This window comes from Papio anubis, chromosome 13 (genome assembly GCF_008728515.1).
Source record: "Papio anubis isolate 15944 chromosome 13, Panubis1.0, whole genome shotgun sequence".
Taxonomy (NCBI): Eukaryota; Metazoa; Chordata; class Mammalia; order Primates; family Cercopithecidae; genus Papio; species Papio anubis.
Genome location: NC_044988.1, coordinates 37,303,124 through 37,327,962, shown reverse-complemented (window position 1 = coordinate 37,327,962; position 24,839 = coordinate 37,303,124). Strand labels below are relative to the sequence as shown.

At 39.9% G+C, this 24,839-nt stretch overlaps 1 long non-coding RNA gene across 2 annotated transcripts in view; it reads right to left on the bottom strand.

Moving 5' to 3' along the window:
- LOC103878344 overlaps positions 1-22,351 on the bottom strand; it is a 75,346-nt gene extending 52,995 nt beyond the window's left edge. Inside the window, exons 1-2 of one of the 2 annotated variants that reach the window (XR_004178055.1) lie at positions 17,782-22,351; positions 5,472-5,556 (exon numbers count right to left, since the gene is read on the bottom strand). This is a non-coding gene — a long non-coding RNA (uncharacterized LOC103878344). Of the gene's footprint in view, positions 1-5,471; positions 5,557-6,728; positions 7,242-17,781 lie in introns of those variants that run through there. The other variant, XR_001895487.3, reaches the window with a different exon arrangement.
- Positions 22,352-24,839: the final 2,488 nt, after the last annotated feature.

Below are 24,839 nucleotides of genomic sequence, written 5' to 3'. Positions count from 1 at the left end.
AGACCACACAAAGAGAAAGTCCTGACGTTAATTCACTTCTTCAAAGAAGCAGATGCCAGGATGGGATCAGATGTGCATGGCTTTTGTTGGGGAAGGAGGGAATAAGGGGAGGGAACCAGAAGAGACAGGGAGAAGTACCACACTGAGGGCACCTGACCCCTGTGAAGGGGAGGAGGAAGGAAGGAGTGTTGGATGGGTAGAGTTTGGGCTGCCTGCTATTCTAAGAAAGTTTCGGCTGTGCCTATGGGGAGTCCTGGAGCCAAAGTTGCCTGTCTCACAGATAGTCTGTCTTCCTTCGCATGCTGTGCCTAGTCACTGACTGAGAGCAGTGTGGCTTCCATGTGAACAGACACTGGACACATAGCCAGCAGCTGGAGCTGTAGGTCAGGTTCATCACCCTCCCCTAAGCAGATATCTGAGTGGCCTATTCTCATGGCCACCACAGTTACCAACAGTTCTCAAGCATCAACATTCCTCAGTTCCTACTACCAGAGAAAGACTGATGTTTTTCCCTTAGCTTTAGTGGAAATAATCCAGTATAAGTATCTAAGTGGCCCAGCTTGATTTGGTGCCAATGCCTGGTTGAATCAGCTATGTCCAGAGAGGCAGTGCCATATGTGGTCACAGAGGCATGGCAAGGGGAGTCCACTGTACGTATTGGGGAGACTGTTTCTAGAGGAGAGGGACTTATTGTGAACCAGGCGGTCACTCTTAATGAGAATAAAAGGAATAAACAGATGTAGCAGAAGGACTCCTGCCCACACCACCTGTGTACATGCCTCAGCTGTTGAGGGAACCCTAATATGAGATTTGGAAATACGGTCAGGATATGAGCTTCTAGCTATGACAATAGTCCTTGAAGCCCTTCTAAGCTCCCACTTCAGGATAAACCATTTCTTCCCTAAATGAATAGTGTTTTCCACTGGTTCCACTATCCTTTATATGAGGATTAAATGAGTTAATACATTTAAGGAGCTTAGAACAGAGCTGGACCTAGGGCAAGTAATTACTTAATAAATGTTAGCCAAAATGATCACTGTTGCTATTATTAAAGTCAGTGGTATGCATACCAGCCTCCTTCACTAGACTGCCTGTCCCTTACAATCAGATACTGTTTCCTGGACATTTTAGCACACTGCAGAGTAAGTCAGTCTCACAATGAATGCCTGGCAAATTGAATCAAATCTACCTTTCAAGATGGCTCTCAGGATAAAGGGTTGGAAACGCTAGAGAGCCCCCACTCTACAACAACGTGCAAACTTTTGTTCTGCAGTCAGGTCTTAATTATCCATGTATGGAGTTTCCACTTCTTGAATTAGCCACAGCACATGTTTTAATCCCTTGTCACCAAAATGCTTCTGGGACTCTGCCCTGAATTGGGATCAGTTGGGAAAGGAAAAGCAATTTTAGTAATTAGCCCATGCAGAACATGATCAAAAAGGTTAATTTTCTACTCCCAAAAGCACGCAATGCAGACAGAAATGATTTTTAGATTCTCCACCCTTTCCTCTCCCTTGCATTGATAAGAACGATTGAAGCTTTCCTATACAAATCACAATTATTGTTTAATTGATGAAAATGTGGGAAGTGATCTCTAGGTGGTAGGATTAGATATAATTTTTATTTTTCAATGGTGCTGATACATTTTTTTTAAATGATCATATCCTCTTTGTAGACTAAGAAAACTCCATCTTTCCCTCTACCTAATCACCTTTTAATTTAGGGTAAATTTCATGGTGTTCATAAAAATTCCAGAATAGATTATTTAAAATTAAATAAACCACTCCATGACCTTGGTTAAGTTGTTTAGCTCCTCGGAGTCTCAATTTTTCTCATATGTAGAGTGGAAACAAAATAATTAACTTAAAAGTCTGCTGTGAGAAATCAATGGCACACAGCACAGCACATAGTTCATGTTCTTTATATGCTTTAATTTCCTTTTTTAAAAATACTGAGTGACTGTGAAAAGCGTACGCCTCCTCAGAGAAAACTCACGTGTGTCAGCCATGAAACTGATAAAAAAGATCATACGAGATGCACAAACCGTAGGTTTCTGCACAGCCTTCACTGATGTGTTTTTGTAAATGTAGTGTCTGCAGTGTGTGATACTTGTGACTCAGGGTTATTGTTAAAGGTTCTTATTCTTAAAGAATGTGTCCTAGAGGCAATTGCCAAGGGAAAAATAGGTTTGTCCCACGCCTACTCTACCTCATCCTGTGGCTTCTGAAGGGAATGGAAAGTGGCTCTCCAAGCCCTATAAATTTAGAGTGTTGTGGAAAACATCAATTTTACCTCTATGGAGACTAATAATAAAGACTGGTGAGAAAATACCCCAGAACAGAGGAATTATTTTATGAACTGAAAGAATGCTGAGGCAGTCAATGGAAGTGAATCAGACGATGTTAGAAGATGACAACAGGAGCTTCCAACACTAACAATAATATGATGAACTTCCCGCCTGAGCAACTGTTGAGTGATTGCCATGAGCCATGCACTAAGTCAAGAATTTTACATGGATTATTTGACAAGAGCCCAACAAAGAGTCTACTATTGCAATGGAATGAATGTTTGTGTCTCCCAAATTCATATGTTGAAACCCTAATCCCAATGTGATAATATTAGGAGGTGGGGCTTTCAAGGGGTAATTAGGTCATGAGGGTGGAACTCTTATAAATGGGATTAGTGTCCTTATAAGAAGAGGTTGAGAACTAGCTACGTCTCTTCCACCAAGGAGGACGCAGCGGTAAGACTGCGTCTGCAACCTGGAAGAGGACTCTCACTAGAACAGACCATGCTGACCCTCTGCTCAGACTTTCCAGCCTTCAGAACTGTGAGAAATAAATTTATGTTGTTGTTAAGCCACCAATCTATGGCACTTAGCTCAAACTGACTAAGACAACTATCATGCCCTTTGCAGATGAGAAAACTTAAGTTTTGAAAAGAATAAATAACAACCCTAAGATTATGCAACTAGTAAATATCTAGGGTCACATTTGTCTGGTTTGGGAGCCTGAACACATACCACAACGAGTGGTATGTGTAGTACCACTACAGTAGAGGAACTGTATAGACCTTGGATGCCTAATAAAAGGCACTGGCTTAGGATACAAGAATGACCCCGTAGGGGAGAGAGAGAGCATCCCAAGTTGGAGGAGGAAGATAGCTTTTGTTCAGAGCCATGCACTATGCCTCTAGTAACTAAGCATGATCTGGGTAGCTATTTCTGGAGGTAATTTAAAAGACTGTGAAAGTCTCTTACAGGAGAGTATTATGGCAGGTGGGTCTGGAGTTAGGCAGCAATCTGATTAGACCTGAGATGTAATATATTCATTTGGAAGCTTCATTTGCAAAATCTGTTCATGCTTGGTATGTTTATTGGAGGTGGCTTAAAGTGGCCTGTAATCATTCTCCAAGCCTGACATTAGCAAAAACTGAATGGTTTAAACAAAAATAAATTGATTTCCTTAAAGTTCTGGAGGTTGCAAATCCAAGATCAACATGCTAGTAGAGTTGTTTTTTTTCTGAGGGCCATAATGGCAGGATCTGTTTCAGGCCTGTGTCCTTGGTTTGTAGATGGCAGGCTTCTCATTGCACTGCCTTCACAAAGGCATTTCTGTGCACATGTGCCCCTGCTGTTTCACTCTCTTCTTACAAGGACACCAGTCACATTGAATTAGGACTCCATCTTAACTGCCTCATTTAAACTCAATCACATATTTAAAGACCCTGTCTCTAAAGACAATTACATTCTGAGATACCGAGAGTTGGGGAATCAACATATGCATTCTGAGGGGCTTCTGTTCAGTCCATAACATTGTCTGACAGAAATAATTAGGGAAAGGGGCACTCAGTATGTGTAAGTTGTGCCCTGTGTCATTCCAGTTGTATAATGCTGCAGCCATTGGGAGCACCATCACTTGGGGCTGCTTCAAAACTGTTTCCCTCTCAGATCCCATCTGTGCATTGAAAATCGACTGGAATGAGAGGATGTACTAGAAGCCAATTTATGCCAGAGTCTTCTAAAAGCCCCCCAAAAGTCATAACGAAGAAAAAACCTGTGATATATTGAAGCAGACTCAATCTAGCAGTGGCTTGAGGCCAGTAGTGTCCCAGGTAATACAGAACTTGAATTCAGCCCAATACCATCACCTGGATGGTGTTTGTGTGCTCAGGCAAAAAATTGGCTGTGTGTGTGTAGTTTAGAAGAATGATTTCAGTAAACTCTAAAATACTAAGCAACTCTGCATGACCAAGCACAACCTAGAGGTTGAAACCTCCCTCTTTTTGAATAACCCCCGACTGCCTCTGCACTATGAAAAATTAGGGCCAGTGACTAGAGTAATTAGCGAGAATCTATACTCAGGGATGCCACCTGAACCTGCCAAAGACAAACTCAGTGCTGGCTGAGCACAATTTTGTCCACATAGACACTTCTGTGGCAGGTGTAGAGACTCTGTGAGGACTTAAATATCCTGGGGCACTTTGTAAGTGATCACTATGTTCAGGCTTCAAGCTGGCAAAATCCAGGTGTAATATTTATGTGATAACATCTCTTATCACATGCTAGTAAAGCCTGGGCATATCAAGATTATAATTAGCAAAGGTGAAGTTTCTTTCAGTTTCATTCATGGTTTCCCTTAGGAGAAAAGATTTCTCCTTTCTCAATTGTTCTTGTGTTCCATCAGAAATCAACTTTCCTTTTGTTGCTATACTTTAAGTCCAGGAGATTCAACTTAGGCAGTTAGGACAAGATTATTGCAAAATAAGTGTCATGGCAAAGAGTAAAGACGAACCCTGAGTCTAGGAATCTTGGGCCCTTTGGAGGACTCCTAAGAATCTGGTAAATGGAAAGAATAAAGTACTGTAATCTAATACTTCATAGGTACTGAGCAAGTGCTTGGAATAAGATAAGTACAGCATGAATATTAGTTTTGTGATACCATGTACCCATCCTGCCTTTTCAACCGCCACAGGACCTCAAGACCTAAGATTTTACCAGCTGGTAATAAGATATGTCAAACCAAACTTATTATCTTCTACAGTGAAGCTTCTCATATACTGGCTAATGGAGAAATCAGGATTTGAACCTAGGCACATGATGCTGAAATTCACACAGTTGTTATCCTACACTGACTGTCCAGCTTAGTTAGCTTCCTTGTATCCCAGCTTCTTGTTTTTTTTCTATTTCCTCAGCTTGGGGCATGAATGGAGGTCCACCCTTTTGGAACTCAGCCAGTAAAAAGGAGAATATATTAAGTGGCAAACAAATGGTACAGACAAGTTCCTCAAAAAGCAAAAGAAATGTGTTTTTTAAGGCCACAGCTTTGTTTTATTTTGTTTCCTGCAGGGTCTCAAAAATGAGCTCTCAGCTCCTCAGGTCTGCAAGAGATTTCTTTCATTCCTAAACTTTCCATAGACTTCTGATTTATTATGTGTGTTCTCTGCAGATTGTCACAGAACAAGAAACTTACCTAACCAAACATAATGGAAGCACCAGACCTCAGCTGACATTATTGGGGAGCATCGGCTTGCCTGCTATGGGGTGTGGACAGTCATCTAGAGAAGAAAAAAAATAATATAAAGGAGGAGGGAAGCAGACTCCAAAGAGAGGAGCAATCTGGCTGGAATTGCAGTTCTGAGAACGATTTCCTTCCCGGGTTTGTCTGCGCTCTGGTTTGTACGTAGCAGGACCAAGAAGATAAGAGGGTGTCAGTGCAGGATTGGAAGTAAGTGGGATTGGAGTCTAATTCTGTTTCTTTTATTAATTAGTTTCATGACTGAGCAAGACCCTGGCCGCCTTTAAGGCTCAATTTCCTCACTTCTCAGATGGATATGGTAATATCTGCTGTGAAGATCAAAAGATGAAAATGATGCAAAAAAGTTACAATTCATTCATGTATTTCACAAACAAGTACTGAGTTCTAAATAAGAGTCCATCTCTGTGGTCTATGATAGTAGGGAAGGCCCATATTCCAGGACCTGAACAAGTCATTGACTCTTGCTCTCTTACATTTCAGATGTCTAAAATCAACCCAACAATGTCAGTCCTGACATTCATAATCAAAGTATTTTAAACTTAAGAAAGAAAAAAGTAAAAAAAGGAAAGCTGCTTGTAAGGATATAAGAAATTACTGTTGTTTTATCCATATTAGTATATAGTTGAAACCTCTTTTGAAGAATCTGATGGTCTTATTAACAGTACAATGTCTGGAGAAAGACTACCTCAGTTGAAATCTTGCTATGTATTGGTATGTAACCTTGGACAAGTTTCTTAACTCCTCTGAACGTCCTTCCTCCACTTAAAAAAAAAAAAAAGAATAATTTCTGTATCATAGAGTTGTTTTAAGGGTTGTACATTTATATTAATAAACATAGACAGGGAAAGAAGAAAAAAAATTCAATGACTTGCTCAAAATCTGGGGCAGAATAGGACCTAGCTAAATGCCTAATACATATATTCGTGGTATCTATATTCACATTTACATATATACATATAAATATAACATTAGTCATGTAATAAAACCATTAAAGGTATGTTGAGCATACTCCAAAGAAATCTAACTCCAACTTAATCATGACGGTGACAGTAATAATATTTTGAACATTATGTGCTGTGCTATAATCGTCACCTATAATCCTTTCAGAAAAGTAAATGTGATTATTATCATCAATTTATAGATGAGAAAGTGAAGGCATAGAGAATTTAAACACCTTTCCCAATGTCTTACAAATAGCAAGTAGTAGAGTCAAGCTTTGAGCTCATGTGGTCTGAATTCTGAACCACTGTGCAGGCTGAAAAAAAAGACTTCATGAGCCTCTGCCTCTTGTGGCCTGGCATCCCCTTCATTTTTTGAGCAGAATGGCACCACTCGATCAGTTCTGGGACAAGGGTTGACCGGCTTTCTCAATTAAGTATCCTATGCTGGATTTAGGTTACTGCCAAGGAAGCGTGAGGATACATCTTGAATCCCATTCCTATGCAGGGAAGGGCAGTGTGGGCAGGGGCAGCAGTGCTGAGGGCATAGGGGTTATGAGAGGGGCAGCACCACAGCTTCGCTTTGGAATCAGCTCCTAGAATAGAGTATAATGATGTCATGGCCCAATGGATTATACAGCAGTACAGCTGAATCCTCAGGAGCAGAGAGTTCCATTTGGTAGGGTCTTAGTAAGAGGTCCTCCAAATATTTGAAGAACAAGGTGGTCTAATTCTTAAAAATAGTTACACTTCATGGAAAATGATCAGTTTTATCCTAGGCAGACAGATTAAAAACAAGAGTGAATAAGGTTAGAATGAATTAAAAGTCAAAAAGTCAATAGGTTAACTGGTTATATAACAAAATAAGAACCAGGATTATAAAATTTACTATTATTTCCTGTGGACATGAGATTTAATAAGAAAGTGAGCAAAATAACAGGGGCAGACAGGGAGTGAGAATCATTTAGGAAGCTGAGAGAACTCCCCTAGCTTTCCTCTTAATCAGACTTCGTTCTCTGTTGGCCAGGAAGCAAGAGACAGATAGACATGTATTATTCTTTTCCTCTTCTGCCTTTAGTCTCTGTCGCTGTTTATGTCCACTGATTGGAGTCCTTCAGATTCACTTCAGAAGCAAGGAAGAGAGAGAACACTTTAGAACTCAGAATATTTACTGACCATCTGTGCCGCTCGAAATGACTTTTCACAGAAACTTTCTCTGACCTGGCCAGCATCCAGCTAACCACAGTTGTTCTAGCTTCCTCCTCTCACCAATCTCTGGGTTTCTTATATTGAAAATGGATGATATTTTACTGTCATAATAAATAGCATTTGACAGTTGGATGACCATATAATTTATTATCTAAGCCATGATGCTCTGACAGTGAAAAAGTATGCCACAATAGGCATAAACCACAATAGCCCTGGACATACACAGGGCATAGGATCACTCTGTTTGCTGCTGAGCATTTATTTTGTGTTTGACACTGGGTTAAGAGCTTTAGAGGCTTTATCTCATTTATGTCTTCTAACAATCCTGTAAGGGAAGTGCTATTATGACCCTCATTTTATTGGTGAGGAAACAGATTTGGAAGCTTGCCCAATGCTGTCATTCAAATTCAGGCAGAAGTATAGCACAGAGTATGCATCATACCTAGGAGAGTCCCCAGCGTGGGGCTAACATGGCTCAGTGGAACTGTTTGATCAGTCAGCCTTCCCATCAGGCTGCCTGTCCATTTTTCAGCCTTGAGCTGGTGGTTCCCCTTTCCATCAGGAATCCACCCCCAAACCCTATCACCTGTACTATGTTCATAAGAAGCCATGAGAGACAACTTGATGGACCAAAAATGATCTTGTACAGAGCTTTGCAGCCACCTGATTAAGAATCCCTGTTACTCCTCTCACAGGTATAGAAACTCTTGAAATACATCTCCTTTCTCCTTGAAACTGAGGGAGAACTTTTCAGAAATGGTTATACTGTATGCCAAGAGATAGAAAATAGATGGAATGAAAGAGGTGTGGTTCAAAGGACAGCCACATTTTCTCTTGGAAAATTATAAACATGAATTAATCCAGGTACACATGGACATAAAGATGGAAATCATAGATACTGGGGACTCTAGAAGGGGGTGGGGTAGGAGAGGAGAAGGGGTTGAAAAACTACGTGTTGGGTACTATGTTTTCTATCTGGGTGATGGGTTCCACAGAAGCCCGAACACCAAGATTGCATAATATACCCATGCAACAAACCTGAATGAATCCAAAACAATTACAACAATACAAAACAAAAACAAAGAAGGCTTTCACCTGTTGAAGAAATGGCATCATTGTGGTAAATTCAGAAGGCAGAATGGTAAAGGTGCTGTTAAATGGGAACAAAGGGAAAAACACTAGAATTTCTTTTCTACACTCATACACTGAAGAAAAGCATATGGCTCAGCTTTTAGCAGCTTTGTATGCATGGGCACATTAATCTAATTCTCTGAAATTCAATTTCCTCCACTGTATAAAAGGGGAAATAATATCTACTTTACAATATAGTAGACATTATTATCTTCTATAATAGGGTTCAAGGACATAATCTAGATAGAGTACCTTACTCAATAGACTGTAGCTATAAGTGTTCCTCATACAAAGAGAGGAAGAGACTATGTTTTAGGGTAAGCACCTGTGTGTGGCCTCCCAGAACACAGACATCACAAATACTGATGCATGTTGCCATGTGAAATGGATGGTACCATTTAGGCCTACTGACTATAGAACATGAAGCAGGCCTTTGCACATCTGAAAAGCACAAAAAGCCCAAGGAAATTAGAATAAACAACCTGTTATGGTTTGGCTGTGTCCCCACCCAAATCTCATCTTGAATTCTCACGTGTTGTGGGAGGGACCTGGTAGGAGGTAATTGAATAAGTCTTTCCCATGCTGTTCTTGTGTTGGGAATAAGCCTCAGGAGATCTCATTGTTTTAAAAGGTGAGGTTTCCCTGCACAAGCTCTCTTCTCTCATCTGCTGACATGTGAGATGTGCCTTTCACCTTCTGCCATGATAGTGAGGCCTCCCCAGCCATGTGGAACTGTAAGTCCAATAAACCTCTTTGTTTTGTAAATTGTCCAGTCTCAGGTATGTCTTTATCAGCAGCATGAGAACAGACTAATACATTAAATTGGTACTGGGAGTGGGGTACTGCTGAAAAGATACCCAAAAATGTGTAAGTGACTTTGGAACTGGGTAACAGGCAGAAGTTGAAACAGTTTGGAGGGCTCAGAAAAAAACAGAAAAATGTGGGAAAGTTTGAAAATTCCTAGAGACTTGTTGAATGACTTTGACAAAAGTGCTGATAGTAATATGAACAATAAGGTCCAGGCTTAGGTGGTCTCAGATGGAGATGAAGAACTTGTTGGGAACTGGAGCAAAGGTGACTCTTGCTATGTTTTAGCAAAGAGACTGGCGGCATTTTGCCTCTACCCTAGAGATTTGTGGAACTTTGAACTTGAGAGAGATGATGTAGGGTATCTGGCCAAAGAAATTTCTAAGCAGCAAAGCATTCAAGACGTGACTTGGGTGCTGTCAAAGACATTCAATTTTATAAGGGAAGCAGAGCATAAAAGTTTGGAAACTGCAGCCTGACAATGCATTAGAAAAGAAAATCCCATTTTCTGAGAAGAAATTCAACCTGCTGCAGAAATTTGCATAAGTAACAAGGAGCTGAAAGTTAATCCCCAAGACAATGGGGAAAATGTCTCCAGGGCATCTCAGAAGTCTTCATGGCAGCCCCTCTCATCACAGGGCCCAGAGGTCTAGGAGGAAAAAATGGTTTTCTGGGCCAGGCCCAGGATCCCCATGCTGTGCACAGCCTAAGGACTTGGTGCCCTGCATCCTAGCTGCTCCAGTCAGACTGAAAGGGACCAATGTAGAGCTCAGGCTTTTGCTTTAGAGGGTGGAAGCCCCAAGCCTTGGCATCTTCCATGTGGCATTGAGCCTATGAGTGCACAGCAGTCAAGAATTGGAGTTTGAAAACCTTTCCCTAGATAGGATGTACGGAAACACCTGAAAGCCCAGGCAGAAGTTTGCTATAGGGGCAGGGTCCTCATGGAGAACCTCTGGCAGGGCGGTGTGGAAGGGAAATGTGGGGTTGGAGCACTCACACAGTGTCCCTGCTGGGGCACCATCTAGTGGAGCCATGAGAAGAGGGCCACCATCCTCCAGACACAAGAATGGTAGATCCACCAATAGCTTGCACTGTGTGCCTGGAAAAGCTACAGACTCAATACCAGCCTGTGAAAGCAGCTCAGAGGGAGGCTGTACCCTGCAAAGCCTCAGGGGTGGAGCTGCCCAAGACCATGAAAACCCACCTCTTGCATCAGTGTTACCTGAATGTGAGACATGGAGTCAAAGGAGTTCATTTTAGAGCTTTAAGATTTGACTGCCCCGCTGGATTTCAGACCTGCATGGGGTCTGTATCCCCATTGTTTCAGCCAATTCCTCCCATTTGGAAGGGCTGTATTTACCCAATGCCTGTACTCCCATTGTATCTAGGAAATAACTAACTTGCTTTTGATTTTACAGGCTCATAGGTGGAAAGAACTTGTTTTCTCAGATGAGACTTTGGACTGTGGACTTTTGAATTAATGCTGAAATGAGTTAAGACTTTGTTGGGAAGGCATGACTCATTTTGAAATATGAGAACATGAGATTTGGGAGGGGTCAGGGGCCAAATGATATGGTTTGTCTGTGTCTCCACCCAAATCTCATCTTGAAGTCTCATGTGTTATGGGAGGGACCCAATGGGGGGTAATTGAATCGTGGGGGCAAATCTTTCCTGTGCTGTCTCTTGATAGTGGATTAGTCTAATGAGATTTATGGTTTTAAATAAGGGAATTTCCCTGCACAAACTCTCTTGTCTGCTGCCACATAAGACATGCCTTTCACCTTCTGCCATGATTGTGAGGCCTCCAAAGCCACATGGAACTGTAAGTCCAATAAACCTCTTTATTTTGTAAATTGCCTAGGCTTAGGTATGTCTTTATCATCAGTGTCAGACCAGACTAATACACAACCCATCAACCCACCAAGAGAGATGGAGCTGAATTTTATTTTAGAATCACATAAATAGGGTTTTGAATTCAACCAAGTTCATCTACTTATTAGCTGTGTTTTTCTGAGCAAACTTCCCAGACCTTACTTTTCCCATAAGCGAATGAGATAAAATAATGAATAGGACATTAAGAAGACAAGAGAAAATGTGTATAAAGTCTAGCTAAAGTATTCAGTCAATTAAGAGCACATTTCTACTACATTTTTGCACACAAGGGGAAAAAGGTTCCTCTTAGAACAATTTGAATGTTGTCTTATAGTAGCAACATGTTATACAATCACTGTTAAGCAAGACATAAAGAGACAAAAATATTTTGTTAACAGTCATTAGGCTTTAACAACAGCGTGCCAAAATATGTAAGGCAAAATTGATATAGCTGCAAAGAAAAATAGGTGAAACCACTATATAGTTAGAGACTTCAGCACCCTTTTATCAGGAATGGACAAATCCAGCAGGCAGAAAATCAGTAAGAATATAGTTGAACTTAACAACATCAACCAACTGGATATAATGAACATCTATACACTATTTTATCCAACAACAGCAAAATACACATTCTTCTCAAGTTCATACAAAACATTCATCAAGGTAGAGCACATTTTGGGCCATAAACACACCTTAACAAATTTGAAAGATCAGAAATTATAAAGCATCTACTCTTAAACTACAACAAGATTAAACTAGAAATCAATAACATAAAGAGCTGGAAAATCTCAAAGCGCTTAGAGATTAAACAACACACTTCTAAATTACACATGGGTAAAATACAAAACCTCAAGAAAAATTAAAAAATATTTTGGACTAAATGATATTAAAAAAACTTGTCAAACTGTATGGAAAGCAGCAAAATCAGTGCTTAGAAATTTACAGCATTGAATGCATATATCATAAAAGAAAAAAGATCTAAAATCAATCATCTAAGCTTCCATGTTAGAAAACTAGGAAAAGAAAAACAAATTAAACCTAAAGCAAGTAGAAGAAGAGAAATAATAAAAATTAGAGCAGAAACCAATGAAATTGAAGACAGGAAGTCAATAGGAAAATTGAATGAAAGCAAAAGCTGCTGCTTTGAAAAGATTAATAATACTGATAAGCCTGTAGCCAGGCTAAGAAAAAATGAGAGAAGACACAAAATACTAATATCAGAAATTAAAGAGGGGACTTCACTAGAGACCCCATAAATATTAAAAGGATATTAAAAGTATATTATGAATAACTACACCCACACATTTGAAACTACATGAAATAGACTGATTTCCTTAAAGACACAATCTGTCAAAATTCACACAGGAAGAAATAGGCCTGTATCTATTTTAAAAATTGAATCAATAATCAATAACCTTCCAAAACAGAAAGTACTAGGCCTAGAAGTGGGTTTCGAAGGTTCTTTGTATATTTTGGTTAATAGTATTTTATAGAATAAGTTTTTTGAAAATATTTTCCCCTAGTCTGCACCTTTAAAAAGAAATTCTTGTAATGGCAGACAATGCCATCACAAGGAAAGAAAACTATAGACCAATATCTCTCATGTGACAGGTGCTAACACCCTCAATGAAATATTAGCAAATCAAATCAAACGATGTATAAGGAGAATTATATATCACAGCCAAGTGGAATTTATCCCAGTATGCAAAGCTGGCTCAGCATCTGAAAATAAATTAATGTAACTTACACCAACAGGTTAAAGAGGAAGTATCACAGGATTGTATAAATAGATATAGAAAAACCATTTAACAAAATCGAACACCTCTTCATAGTTAAAACTCTCAGTAAATAGGAATAAAGGGCAACTTCCTCAACTTGATAAAGAATATCTACAAAAAACCCACAGCCAACATCATACTAAATAGTGAAAAACTTGCAACTTTCCCATTAAGATCAGGGAAAAGGCAAGAATACCTCCTCTCACTGCTTTTCTACATAGCACTGGTAATCTAAGCTAATGCAATAATAAATGAAATAAATGGCATACCAATTGGGAAGAAAAAAATTAAGACTATATTTATTTACAGATGACATAACTGTATATGTAGAAAATCTAAAAAAAATTAACAAGGAAACTCCTAGAACTAATAAGCAATTAAAACAATCTTGCAAAATATTCAAGGTTAATACACAAAAGTCAACTGTTTTCCAATATACCAGCAATGAACAAGAGGAATTTGAAATTTAAAGCACTATACTATTTACATTAGCAACCAAAAATTTGAAATTCTTTCATATAAGTCTAATATAATACGTACAAGATCTATATGAAGAAAACTACAAAACTGATGAAAGAGATTTAAAAAATAAATGGAGATATATCCCATGTTCATGGATAAGAAGACTCAATTTTTTGTTGTTGTTTTGTTTGTTTGTTTGTTGAGATGGAGTCTTGCTGTCGCCTGGCTGGAGTGCAGTGGCACGATCTCAGCTCACTGCAACCTCTGCCTCCTGGGTTCAAGCAATTCTCCTGCCTCAGCCTCCCTAGTAGCTGGGACTACAGGTGCACACCACCATGCCCAGCTAATTTTTGTATTTTTAGTAGAGACAAGGTTTCATCATGTTGGCCAGGATGGTCTCAATCTCTTGACCTCGTGATCCACCCACCTCGGCCTCCCAAAGTGTGAGGATTACAGGCGTGAGCCACCTCGCCCGGCCAGAAGACTCAATATTTTTAAGATGTTGGTTCTTCCCAACTTGATCTGTACATTCAATGCAATCCCAATTAAAATCCCGGAAAATTATTTTGTGAATATTGACAAACTGATTCCAAAGTTTATTTGTAGAAGCAAAAGTTCAAGAATAGCCAATAGAACACTAAACTAGAAGAACAAAGTTGGAAACTGACACAACTAGACTTCAAAGCTTACTATAAAGCCACAATAATGAAGACAGTGTGGTATTGGTATAAAAATAGATTGATGCAACAGAATAGAGAGTTCAGAAATAGACCTGTATAAATGTAGTCGACTGATCTTGGTCAAAGGAATAAAGGTAATACAGTGAAGAAAATGAAGTCTCTTCACCAAATGGTGCTGGAACAACCGGGCATTTACATGCAAACAAAATCATCATCCAAAAAAAAAAAATATCCATTTAGATACAGATCTTACACCCCTCACAAAAATTAACTAGAAATGCATCATAGGCCAGAATGTAAATAATAAAAAACTGTAAAATTCCAAGAAGAAAATCTAGGAGAAAATCTAGATGACCTTAGGTTTGGCAATGACTTTTTAGATATGGCTCCAAAGGCATGGACTATGAAAGAATTGATAAACGATTTTATTAAAATTAAAATTTTCTACTCTGTGAAAGACATTGTCAAGATCATTTCTTTTTAAAGGCACAGACTAGGGGAAAATATTTTAGAAAAACATTCTATAAAAGACCATTAACCGAAATATACCAAGAACCTTCAAAAATCAATGGTAAAACAGAACAAAACAAAAAACTGATAATAAAAATTAGCCAAAGACCTTAACATATAGCTCACCAAAGAAGATAAAAGATGGCAAATAAGTATATGAAAAGATGCTTTTCATTATGTCACCAGGGCAAATAAAAACAATGAGATGCTGCTACACACCTATTAGAATGACCAAAATGCAGACCACTGACAACACCAAATGATGGTGAGCATGTAGAACAACAGGAACTCTCATTCATTGCTGCTAGGAATCCAAAATGATACTGCCACTTTGGAGGACAGTTTAGTGGTTTCTTACAAAACTAAATATGCCCTTACCATGTGCTCAAGTAATCACATTTCCTGGTATTTACTCCAAGGAGTTGAAAACATATGTCTACATGAAAACCTGTACACAGATATTTACAGCAGCTTTAATCATAATTGCCAAAACATGGAAGAAACTAAGATATCTCCCAGTAGGGGAATAGACAGACTGTGGTACGTCCGGACAATAGAATATTATTTAGTGCTAAAAAGAAATGAGGTATCAAGCCATGAAAAGACATAGAGAACCTATAAATGCATATTACTAAGTTAAAGAAGCCAATCTAAAAAGGCTACATACTGTGTGATTCCAACTATATGAAATTCTGGAAAAGGCAAAAATATGAAGACAGTTAGAAAGTAATGGTTGGGCTAGGGGAGAGGGAAAGATGGCTTGGCAGGCACAGAAGATTTTTAGGGTATTGAAACAATTCTGTATGATACTACAAAGGTAAATACATGTCATTATGCATTTGTCCAACCCACAGAATGTACAGCACCAGGAGAGAACACTAATGTAAACATGGACTTTGGGTAATAATGTGTCAGTGTAGCTTTATCAATTATGACAAATATACACTCTGGTCAGAGATATTGATAATGGGGGAGGCGGTGCATGTGTAGGGTCAGGGAGTATATGGAAAATCTCTGTATCTTTCCCTCAGTTTTGCTGTGAACCTAAAACTTTTCTGAAAAATAACATCTTTCAAAAAAAAAAAAAAAAATCACTAGTCTTAACTGATGGGCAGCTGACAGTCAACTGGGTAGACAACTGATTACCCTTAAAGTACATGAGCAAATTCCTTAAGCATTTTATTGGGAATAAAATTCTCCTCCCAGAGAACACTGTGAATTAAATTATGCAAAAAGTTTCTGATGAAATTGCAAACAACTTTTCTTCAAACCTGCCTACCACAGTACCTGATGTATGGAGATAGTCAACACACAGAAGCTATTTCTATGGCAACTAAGTATGTGACTGGAAGACCATTGTTATGCACTTAAGCCTCCAAAATAAAATAGTCTTTTAAATATGCATTAGCAGAGAAGAGCTGAAGCATAGATAATGTAAAGCAGAGGAAACTAAAAGAAAAAACAAATCAGAAAAAGTTGAATAATTTTTTCTGCAGCAGAATTAAATTATTAAATCTGTCAGATTCAGCCAGTTAATGACTGCTCTCTGTGTATATACCAATTTATGGTGAAGAGCAGAAGGAAGTGGTCTTGGTTTTCGCATTTTCCCTATCTTTCAAATAGAACACCTATATGTGTAAGTAATCAACATTGCCTGCACCATTAGAATGTCTGAGAAGACCATGGGGCCACTCCTTTGATGCCCTGCCAACAGGACTGTGAAGAATTAGGTACTGAACAAACAAGCATATGGCAGGAGTGAATTTTCCCTCAGAAGTCTTTACCCTTATAAAAACTTTTGATTTTTTTTTTTTTCTCCTAAACCTTGCTGCTAACTGCAATATCATTATACCATTCTCCTTGTTGAGCCAACTATGCCTTGTTTCACTTGGGAAACTTTCGGAATTGAAAATATGATCAAAGCAGCAAATGGATTTTTCTGCCCCTAAGCCTTTCAGAATGATGAATTGCAATGGTTAAGATCTTCTTAGTTCACGTTATTGGACCTGAGCCCAAACTGGACAGGATATCTGAGGATATCACAGCCATGCCCACTTTTGATTCCATTGCAGGTATTTTAATTCATTCATTTGTGTATATTAACAAACATACATGCAGACTTTCATTAAACAAAGATGTATTTAACAAGCTATTAAGATTTTTTCTGTCTATATGCTTACTCAGGGGGTGGATTTTACTACATTAAACCCATCAGAGACCTGATGTGACCTCACCAGTTGTTGGCTTACTCAGCTTTTGGTTGTGGTTCAGCTCTCAGTTTTGGCTCTCCTGTTTTCCACTGTAGTTCCAGGGGATAGCCCAGTGCCTGGTAGTTAGTATACACTAAATAAATAGTTGAATAATGGATGTACTGAGTAACATTTAGCTATTTTCAGCATGGACACCAGAATGAACACTATGTCCTAAAGACTTGTGCTTATCCAGTCCTACTCTTTACATGATGGCATTTGCTTGAAGAACATAGGTACAACCTTCCCCAAGGTTGCAATGTACACCTCCATGTTCCACTCTGGAGTAATAGGATGTACCAACAATCAATCCTTCTGGCTAAGCCTGATTCCTTCTCAGAATCCTTCTCAACACAGGGCTTCAGAGAACCACTTACCAATCATTTGGCACATGAGATAAAGCTTATTTGCTAGAGCTACTTGAGAAGAAACTTCACATTTTCGTCACTATCTAGAGCAAAAGAGCCAGAAGGCTTTCCAATAAAAAAAAAACTTTAGCTCCGAAGTTAAATGTGTACTTAAAATTTCTGTATCCGCCACCCCCCTCACCCTGGACGCATGTGGATATGAACATGTGTGCTTGTATTCACACACATAGGCACACTCACACAGGACATGTGGCCATATATTCTGCACACCTTCCTCCTGAAGCGAGCTGTGAGGCAAGAGAGATCGATCCTGTGGGAAGTCAACAGCTGCATTTGATGGCTTGGCCCAACTTTGCTCAGCCAGCTCATCATGGGCTATTATGTTCTCATTTCCACCCCCAGACTGCAAAAGGAGAAAGGTCAGCTAGTCTGGGATCCCTGACACAGCTGTTACAGATGTTTATGGAAGAATTTGATATACCAAAATCTTTCCCAAAAGTTTTAAAAAAGACTTGTGAACGGGATATTGAAAGCTCTAAATTAGTGGCAGTGAGAGAACAGATTTGTCAGCTGACCCAGAACATTAAATTGATATGTAATTTAACATCACTGTTGTATTTGATAGCTGCCTGTTAATACTGCACCCTCCTATCTTATAGCCAATTTAAAACCCTAGAAATGGAAGAACATATTTATTTTGCTTGGAATTTGCAATTTTCTGCCATATGAACTGTTAGTAATTTGTAATTTCTTTCTCCAAGGGGAGCCTGTTACCCCAGGAGAAATGATGATCACCCATGTTTGAAACATGCAGTCTTTAGTTGCTTTCTCTTCTTTTCTCATTCCTTGCCGCAAATGAATATGAGACGTAAGGAGCTTGAAAATGTACTCATGGCAGGCTGTGCCTTCCTATTCCGACTCCCTGTCCTCTATCTCAGGGAAAGTCAGACACCAGAAAAGAGGAATTTGTAGTGTAACCACCATGAGCTTCCAAATAGAGGCCAAGGAACTGCAAAGAGGATGCAGATTCACTTAGTGTGCTTGTTAAAAATTCAAGCTTCTGGACCCAACTCTACATCAACCGAGTCAGAATCTTTGAGGTTTCTATTGAGTTCTGCAGATGACACTTATGCACACTGAATTTGAAAAATGGCACTCATCTAGAGATGTGATGCCTAGAGAAGGACATAGAAAGTAGGGAGTAAGAAGAATTTTACTCAATAAGGAGATTTTTCAGGCAAAGTGATCCTTTGATAGAATGTCTTCCTTAGCAGATTCCTACTCCAGGTCATCTCACCCTTGCTATGACTTTTCAATCAAAGACCCAAGATGGTGTGCAGTTCTCCATCCTGACATATCTTAGTTTTCCTTGAGATCCCTCTAAATTAAATACAAAATTTAAATAACATCTATGCATTTCCAAGGATGGCCTTTCTCTAGCTGATTATGTGCTGCATGGGTTGAGTCCATAGTTATTATTTCTTGCTTTTACTTATTCTCAAAGAAAAAAAACAGCTAAAACCTGTCACGAAAGTCCCTGCTGCTATTGTTCACTGTGGGTATTATCCTTTCACATTCTGTTTCAGCCGGTGATGATGGCTGGGACCTGACCCCAGGCAGAGCTCTACAACAAACATACCAGCCAAATTATGTTTCCAAAATTTCCTAAAACAATTGAAAAGAGCCAAAGAGGCCAGGTGCTGGGCAGGAGGATATTTTAGGCTTGGCTGATGGTCCAAATTGGATACTTCCTCTGCCTACCAGAACGATCCATTAAGCAAGAGAGCATGTTCCCCTCTGCCTTCCCATCTCTGCTTTCCCTACTTTGTATGCCCACCACCCATTTTTATGTGAGCTATGTAAAATTAATTTTGTACCACATAAAATCACTGCATGTAAGTAATCATTTAACTCACATTGTGAAGTATCCAAGTGTCAGGAGGAAAGGCTGGTGGCCTGTTTCTCTAGTGATGCTCTCTTTTCTCTGGCAAAGACTATAAACTTGGATGAACACTAGGGATGAGAGGCATTGCTGGGTTACACACAGATCTAAGAACTGAAAGTGGGCCTAATATTTATCAAGCTCAGGTGTTAAGGACAGAACATTCAAACACCTTAGTTATTATTGAGGGTCATCCAGTATAGGGAAAGCTAATCTCCATTATCATTGTGCTGAAAGCTTTTCCAGAGTGCAAGAATTCTCTTTTATCTTCTTCGTTCTACCACATTCCTGAGCCCTGCCAATGTATTCCAAAAATATACTTTCAATCGCTCCCTTACTCTTCATCCCCACAATCACAATTTCAGCTCAGATCCTCTTAATTCTTAATGATTTATTTTTTACTTGCAGAATGAGAGCCTCTACACCATACTAGCATCTCTGCCTCTGATACAATCCCATTCCATCCATGCTGCTGCCAGTGTGATTTCTTGTAATACAGTGCTTATCATGTTCAGCCTTAACACCTTGGATGGCTCTTCCATTGCTCAAAGGAAACAGTCCAAGCTCCTTAGACCTTCATCAAGTTCCAAAATATCTTTTCAAATTTATCTCCTAAGGTTCTTCTGCACAATCTGTGGTTTCTGTATATTTAATGCCGTAGCCCTCCCCCAATAGCTATTTTCTTTCATACTTTTACAATTCTCTCTTGAATTACCTTCTCACCCCTCCGAGCATTTGGAAAGGTATTTACTCCTTAAAGTGGAATTGAAAAAAAAAAATCACTTTTAAGTTTCCCCGATTTTCTTGGTAATAATGATTATTTGGTTATTCCCTGCTCTGTAGTACTGTATCTATTTTCCTATCTACTTCAATATGTCTTGAACTATAGTTAGTTGGTTATCTGTCTATCTGCTGGACTGGAAGCTCCTACAGGTTAGGGGTGGGCTTATTCATCCTTGCACAAGTAACAGTGTCCAACGTAGGACTTGTCCACAGAATAGCTCAATATATGTTGGTTTGTAATAAATGAATTATCCTGGTTCATAGTACGCAGCTACTCTCTACTGCTTGCATAATTGAGCAGGATAGAAAAGATAAAGCAAGCCCCAGGTGGAATTTTTTGAAAGACACCTGACCTTCAAGGCCTGACTTCATTACTCCCCATAAGACCTACACATCGACCCTTTTTTGTTGTCTCTCTAACCTCCTTCCAGCTTCTGGACTTCTTTCATAGTCTTATCTCAGTTGCACATGGCTTCTTGGAAGTCACTTTATTAAATGTATTTGAGGCAGTTGCTGGTGCATTAGCACCCTCTTGCATCCAGCTGTGTCAGATAAGCATTGAGAAATCTTTTTCCCCTCAATTAAGAAAACTTTAGTTCCAAAGACAACTGAGAGGCTTTTTGGTCTACCCAGGATGCAGTAACAGCATGACAAAAATGACACAGTTCCTATACCTTGCTGACAGAGCAAGTATTCATGTAATTATATCAAGACCCTGAGCCCAAGCTAGAGAAACTTCTGCAGCAACCAAATCCTTCTGGCAGATTCCTACTCCAGGTAATGGCACCCTCGCTATGACTTTTCAATCAAAAACCCAAGATGATGTGCAATTCTCCATCCCGGCAGGTTCTAGGACTTGAAGATCAATAAGAGGACTTGCATTTAAAGCAGAATGAAAGAGCAAGAAGTTGAAAGATGCAGGAGCAAAAGTACTGCAATACAATAATGTTGCCAGTTATAATCTTGATCACCCTCTAGGAGAAGGGTTACATTAAGGACAGGACTCTTGCTACTTCTATGGGTCTTGAGGGAGTGGGTACTAAAAACTTGGTGCAGGCACCAGGCAAACCTCCAGTAACTGAATAGAGAGGAAAAAATTAAGAATTCCAAGACAGCAATGCATATAGAGAAAAAGAGTTGAAGGGAGTTAGCAGGTGGTAGAAGATTATGTTTTCTGTTATGTGAGAAAATTTCTTGTGGAAATTTATGGATGGTCTACATTTCTTACCCCAGGTTGAAAATGAAAGAATTAGAGATAACATGGACAGATACCAGAGCCAAAGACAGAGAAACGAAGGGTCTGAAGACATCTTGCCTCCAAGTCCAAAACCCTTGAACCTCAGCCATATAAAAACCCTTTCTTAATCTGAAAAAATATGGTGTTCATAAATCATTGCTAGTGTTTTTGAAGCTTAGAACAGTGCAATAACTTGCGTACCTTACAACAAAGGAAAAGAAGAAAAACACAAGATATTCCATGAGTTTATTTTAAAAAATCTTTTTCTTTGTCCTGGAATATTATTTGTGTTGATTATTTTGTAATATTTCTGTTAAAAAATATGAAGTCAACATTTCAGAGACACAGATTGCAAGGAAGGATTATACTTGGATGTCACTCCTGTTAATCATCTTGACTCAAAAATGGGGTCTGCTCACCTTGGAAGCAGACCATTTTGTCTAAAGCATCGATCACATATTGCACTCTCAGCTTTGATGTCAACTAACTCCTTTTTGTCTGCTCCTCCTGATACAGGAGAGGTAAGCCTCCACTGTTTGAATTTCTGAAGCAAAGACAGAAGTCTGTCTAGCAGAGGCTTGACAAATCAGGATGGGAAATACTTTATTACTTGATATTCTCTTGAGTGAAAAATAAGAGAAACACTGTTGGAAAAACTCCTTTGATCGAGTCTATATGTTAGAGATCTGAAACATTTGCTCACACCTTTAAGAGACAACTAATTATTTTATGGCCTGGCAAGAAGAGAGGATTCATTTATTTTATTATTATTGTTATTTTACCATGAATGCTCTTCAATGGGGGCACTAGCCCTCAGGACTCGCTAGACACCCATGGGAGGATTTTGGATTCTGTTACATCATGGGATGGAATCAAGGAGGTCTAGAAATCTAGGGGGAAAGGTCCCCAGCTGACATGTAGGTTACATTAAAAAAAGATTAAGGGGCAAGAAGAAGAGGCCATTGAGGCAGAATAAGAGAAAATAGGGCAAACTGCAATCATTGACCAGCAATACAGACAATTTAATGTAATACTACTACGTGATAGATAAAGAGGAGTTTCAGAAATAGAAGATAATAAAATTTGGGAAAAGATTTGAAGGTCAGAAGTAAGATTTTGACATGTATCCCTTGTTTCTCCAGACCTCTCTGGCCTTTGGGACATTTGAGTAATTGTGTGCCAAACCCCTTCCCAATCTGATTGCAAAGTCCTGCTCCCTCTCTTTTTTTTCCTGTGAGCTTTAGATCCTGATGCCTCCCGGGCAGTTTTATTCAACCTTCCTCCAAAGCGAAATGGACACTTCCTGGCTCTTCTGATCAAACTTGCAGAGGAAGGACTTTGCAGCAACTGTAACTTGTTAGGCCTCCGTTCTTCCTGGGCAGTAAACACCCTGGGTAGGGATACACTGGAAAATTCCTCAGCATAGCTGCGGAAGACGCGCTGCTTCTGGCCCACAGCCCGCCCTCTTCCTGGTTCAGCTGTGAGCAGCAGACACCATTCCCTATCCAGTTGCTGACATAGTTCTGAACAGCTTGACTTTGTCACATTTTTTGTTGTGTGAAGCTGGACTTAAGTCACACATAAGCACACGTGCACACACCATGTGACTTGCGCAAATGAGAGAGCATTCTATGCTCCACGCAAGGCAATGGCTCTGGGGTCTCCTTGCCTGCGTTCTGCATATACTGTTCTGTTCCAATATCTAGCAGTTTCTTTGCCTTCATCTCCTGTTCTAGATACCTTCTTCTACCACTTTCCTTTGCTCTCTTGGACTTAATGACTGCTTTGGCTACTAGGCTATGAGTCCTCAACACTCACAGGACATATTTGACACTTTCCCTCTGGCTCCTCACACTTCTGGCCACTGGACAAATATTTCTTCCAAACCTCAGCATGGACCACCGCGCCAAAGTCAGTTAGGGCCGTGGAGGGTATTAGATAACTGGACAGATGGAAAAACTTTGCATTTGGAAGGATAGTATTACCACTATCAATAAAAAGGACACTATCTGAAAACATTCATAAAATTGAATCACAACATAGGGGAAGAATTTTTTAAAATAAAAGCTCTACCATGTTGTAAACAGATTACACAGACTCTACCATCAGTTTCTTGTGACCAAGCTCAGAAGAAGTTTTTGTAATCTTTTTTAAGACAACACTTGGGGGCTTTTGAATTTCTCTTTTCACATTTTAAGAATCACTTCAAAGCCACTTCAGGAGCCACAAAATAGGTTAGAATTCTATAGAATGCTGAGATCCACTGACAAAAGCAATCTGAGACAAAGATTCTGTGCATAGTGCTGACAGAGGGAGGCGGACGCGGTCTGGGTAGAACACGGAGGGGATATTGGGAATGCAGACGCATTGTCAAATGGCAGGATTTCTCAGCCTCAGAAAACCCAGCCATCATGAGGCAGTGCTGTGAGCCTGGGGACAGCTTGACTGAGAGTCAGCCCACCTGTCTAGGGTCCTGACTCTGCCACTGATCAGCTGCATGACCTGGGGCAAGTGACTCAGCCTCAATCTCAATGTCCTCAACTGCAAACTGGGGATAATAATAAGGGCAGCCTCCCAGCATTGACATAGGATCAGGTGAGTTAATGTATGTAACATGCTTGACACACTTGTTGGCCCACAAGGTAAATATGAACTGGGAAACACACAAGGGGTGGAAGTCGGAGGCTGAGGCAGAGTCCCTAAGGTGATGGCTAGATAAAGAGGAAGTGTCCCCAGGCCTCAAGGCTTTCAATTTCCTCTTTCTCGCTTCCTACCCCCCTTCCTCTCCACTCCTAATTACTACCACCCTACTACCTCCTCCACAGAGAAAGCTAGTTACCGGAGACAGGTTCTACCAGCTGGCAGCTCTCCCTTAGAAACTTAGAAATGTGTCTTGTCTCCCCAAACTCCTCTCTGCTATTCTGTCCAGTACAGGGGAGAGCGGCCTCTCCTCACACAGAATTAGACAACGCCTAACTGGTCAGTACCTTCGGGTGACAGAAACCACCAGCAAACTCCTATTAGGGAACATATGCCTGCTAGGAAGCCCATTCCAAGTAGGAGCATGAGACGGGACAGCTGAGCAACTGGCCCTGAGTGCTGAGAACTTCAGGGTTCAGAAAGCAGAGGTGCTTATGTAGAACAGCAGAAAGCTTCCGATGAGTGCCTGAGGCTGCCTTGCCATAAGCAGCCAGCCAGATGCACGCAGGCCACACCGCACAGCAGGAAGACCACAGATTTCCACGCCAGACAATCCTGCATTGGAATTCATGCTCTGCTTTCTCTTTTTGCACTGAGAAAAGTTCCTTTGTATCTCAAAGGCATTAGTTTCCTCAT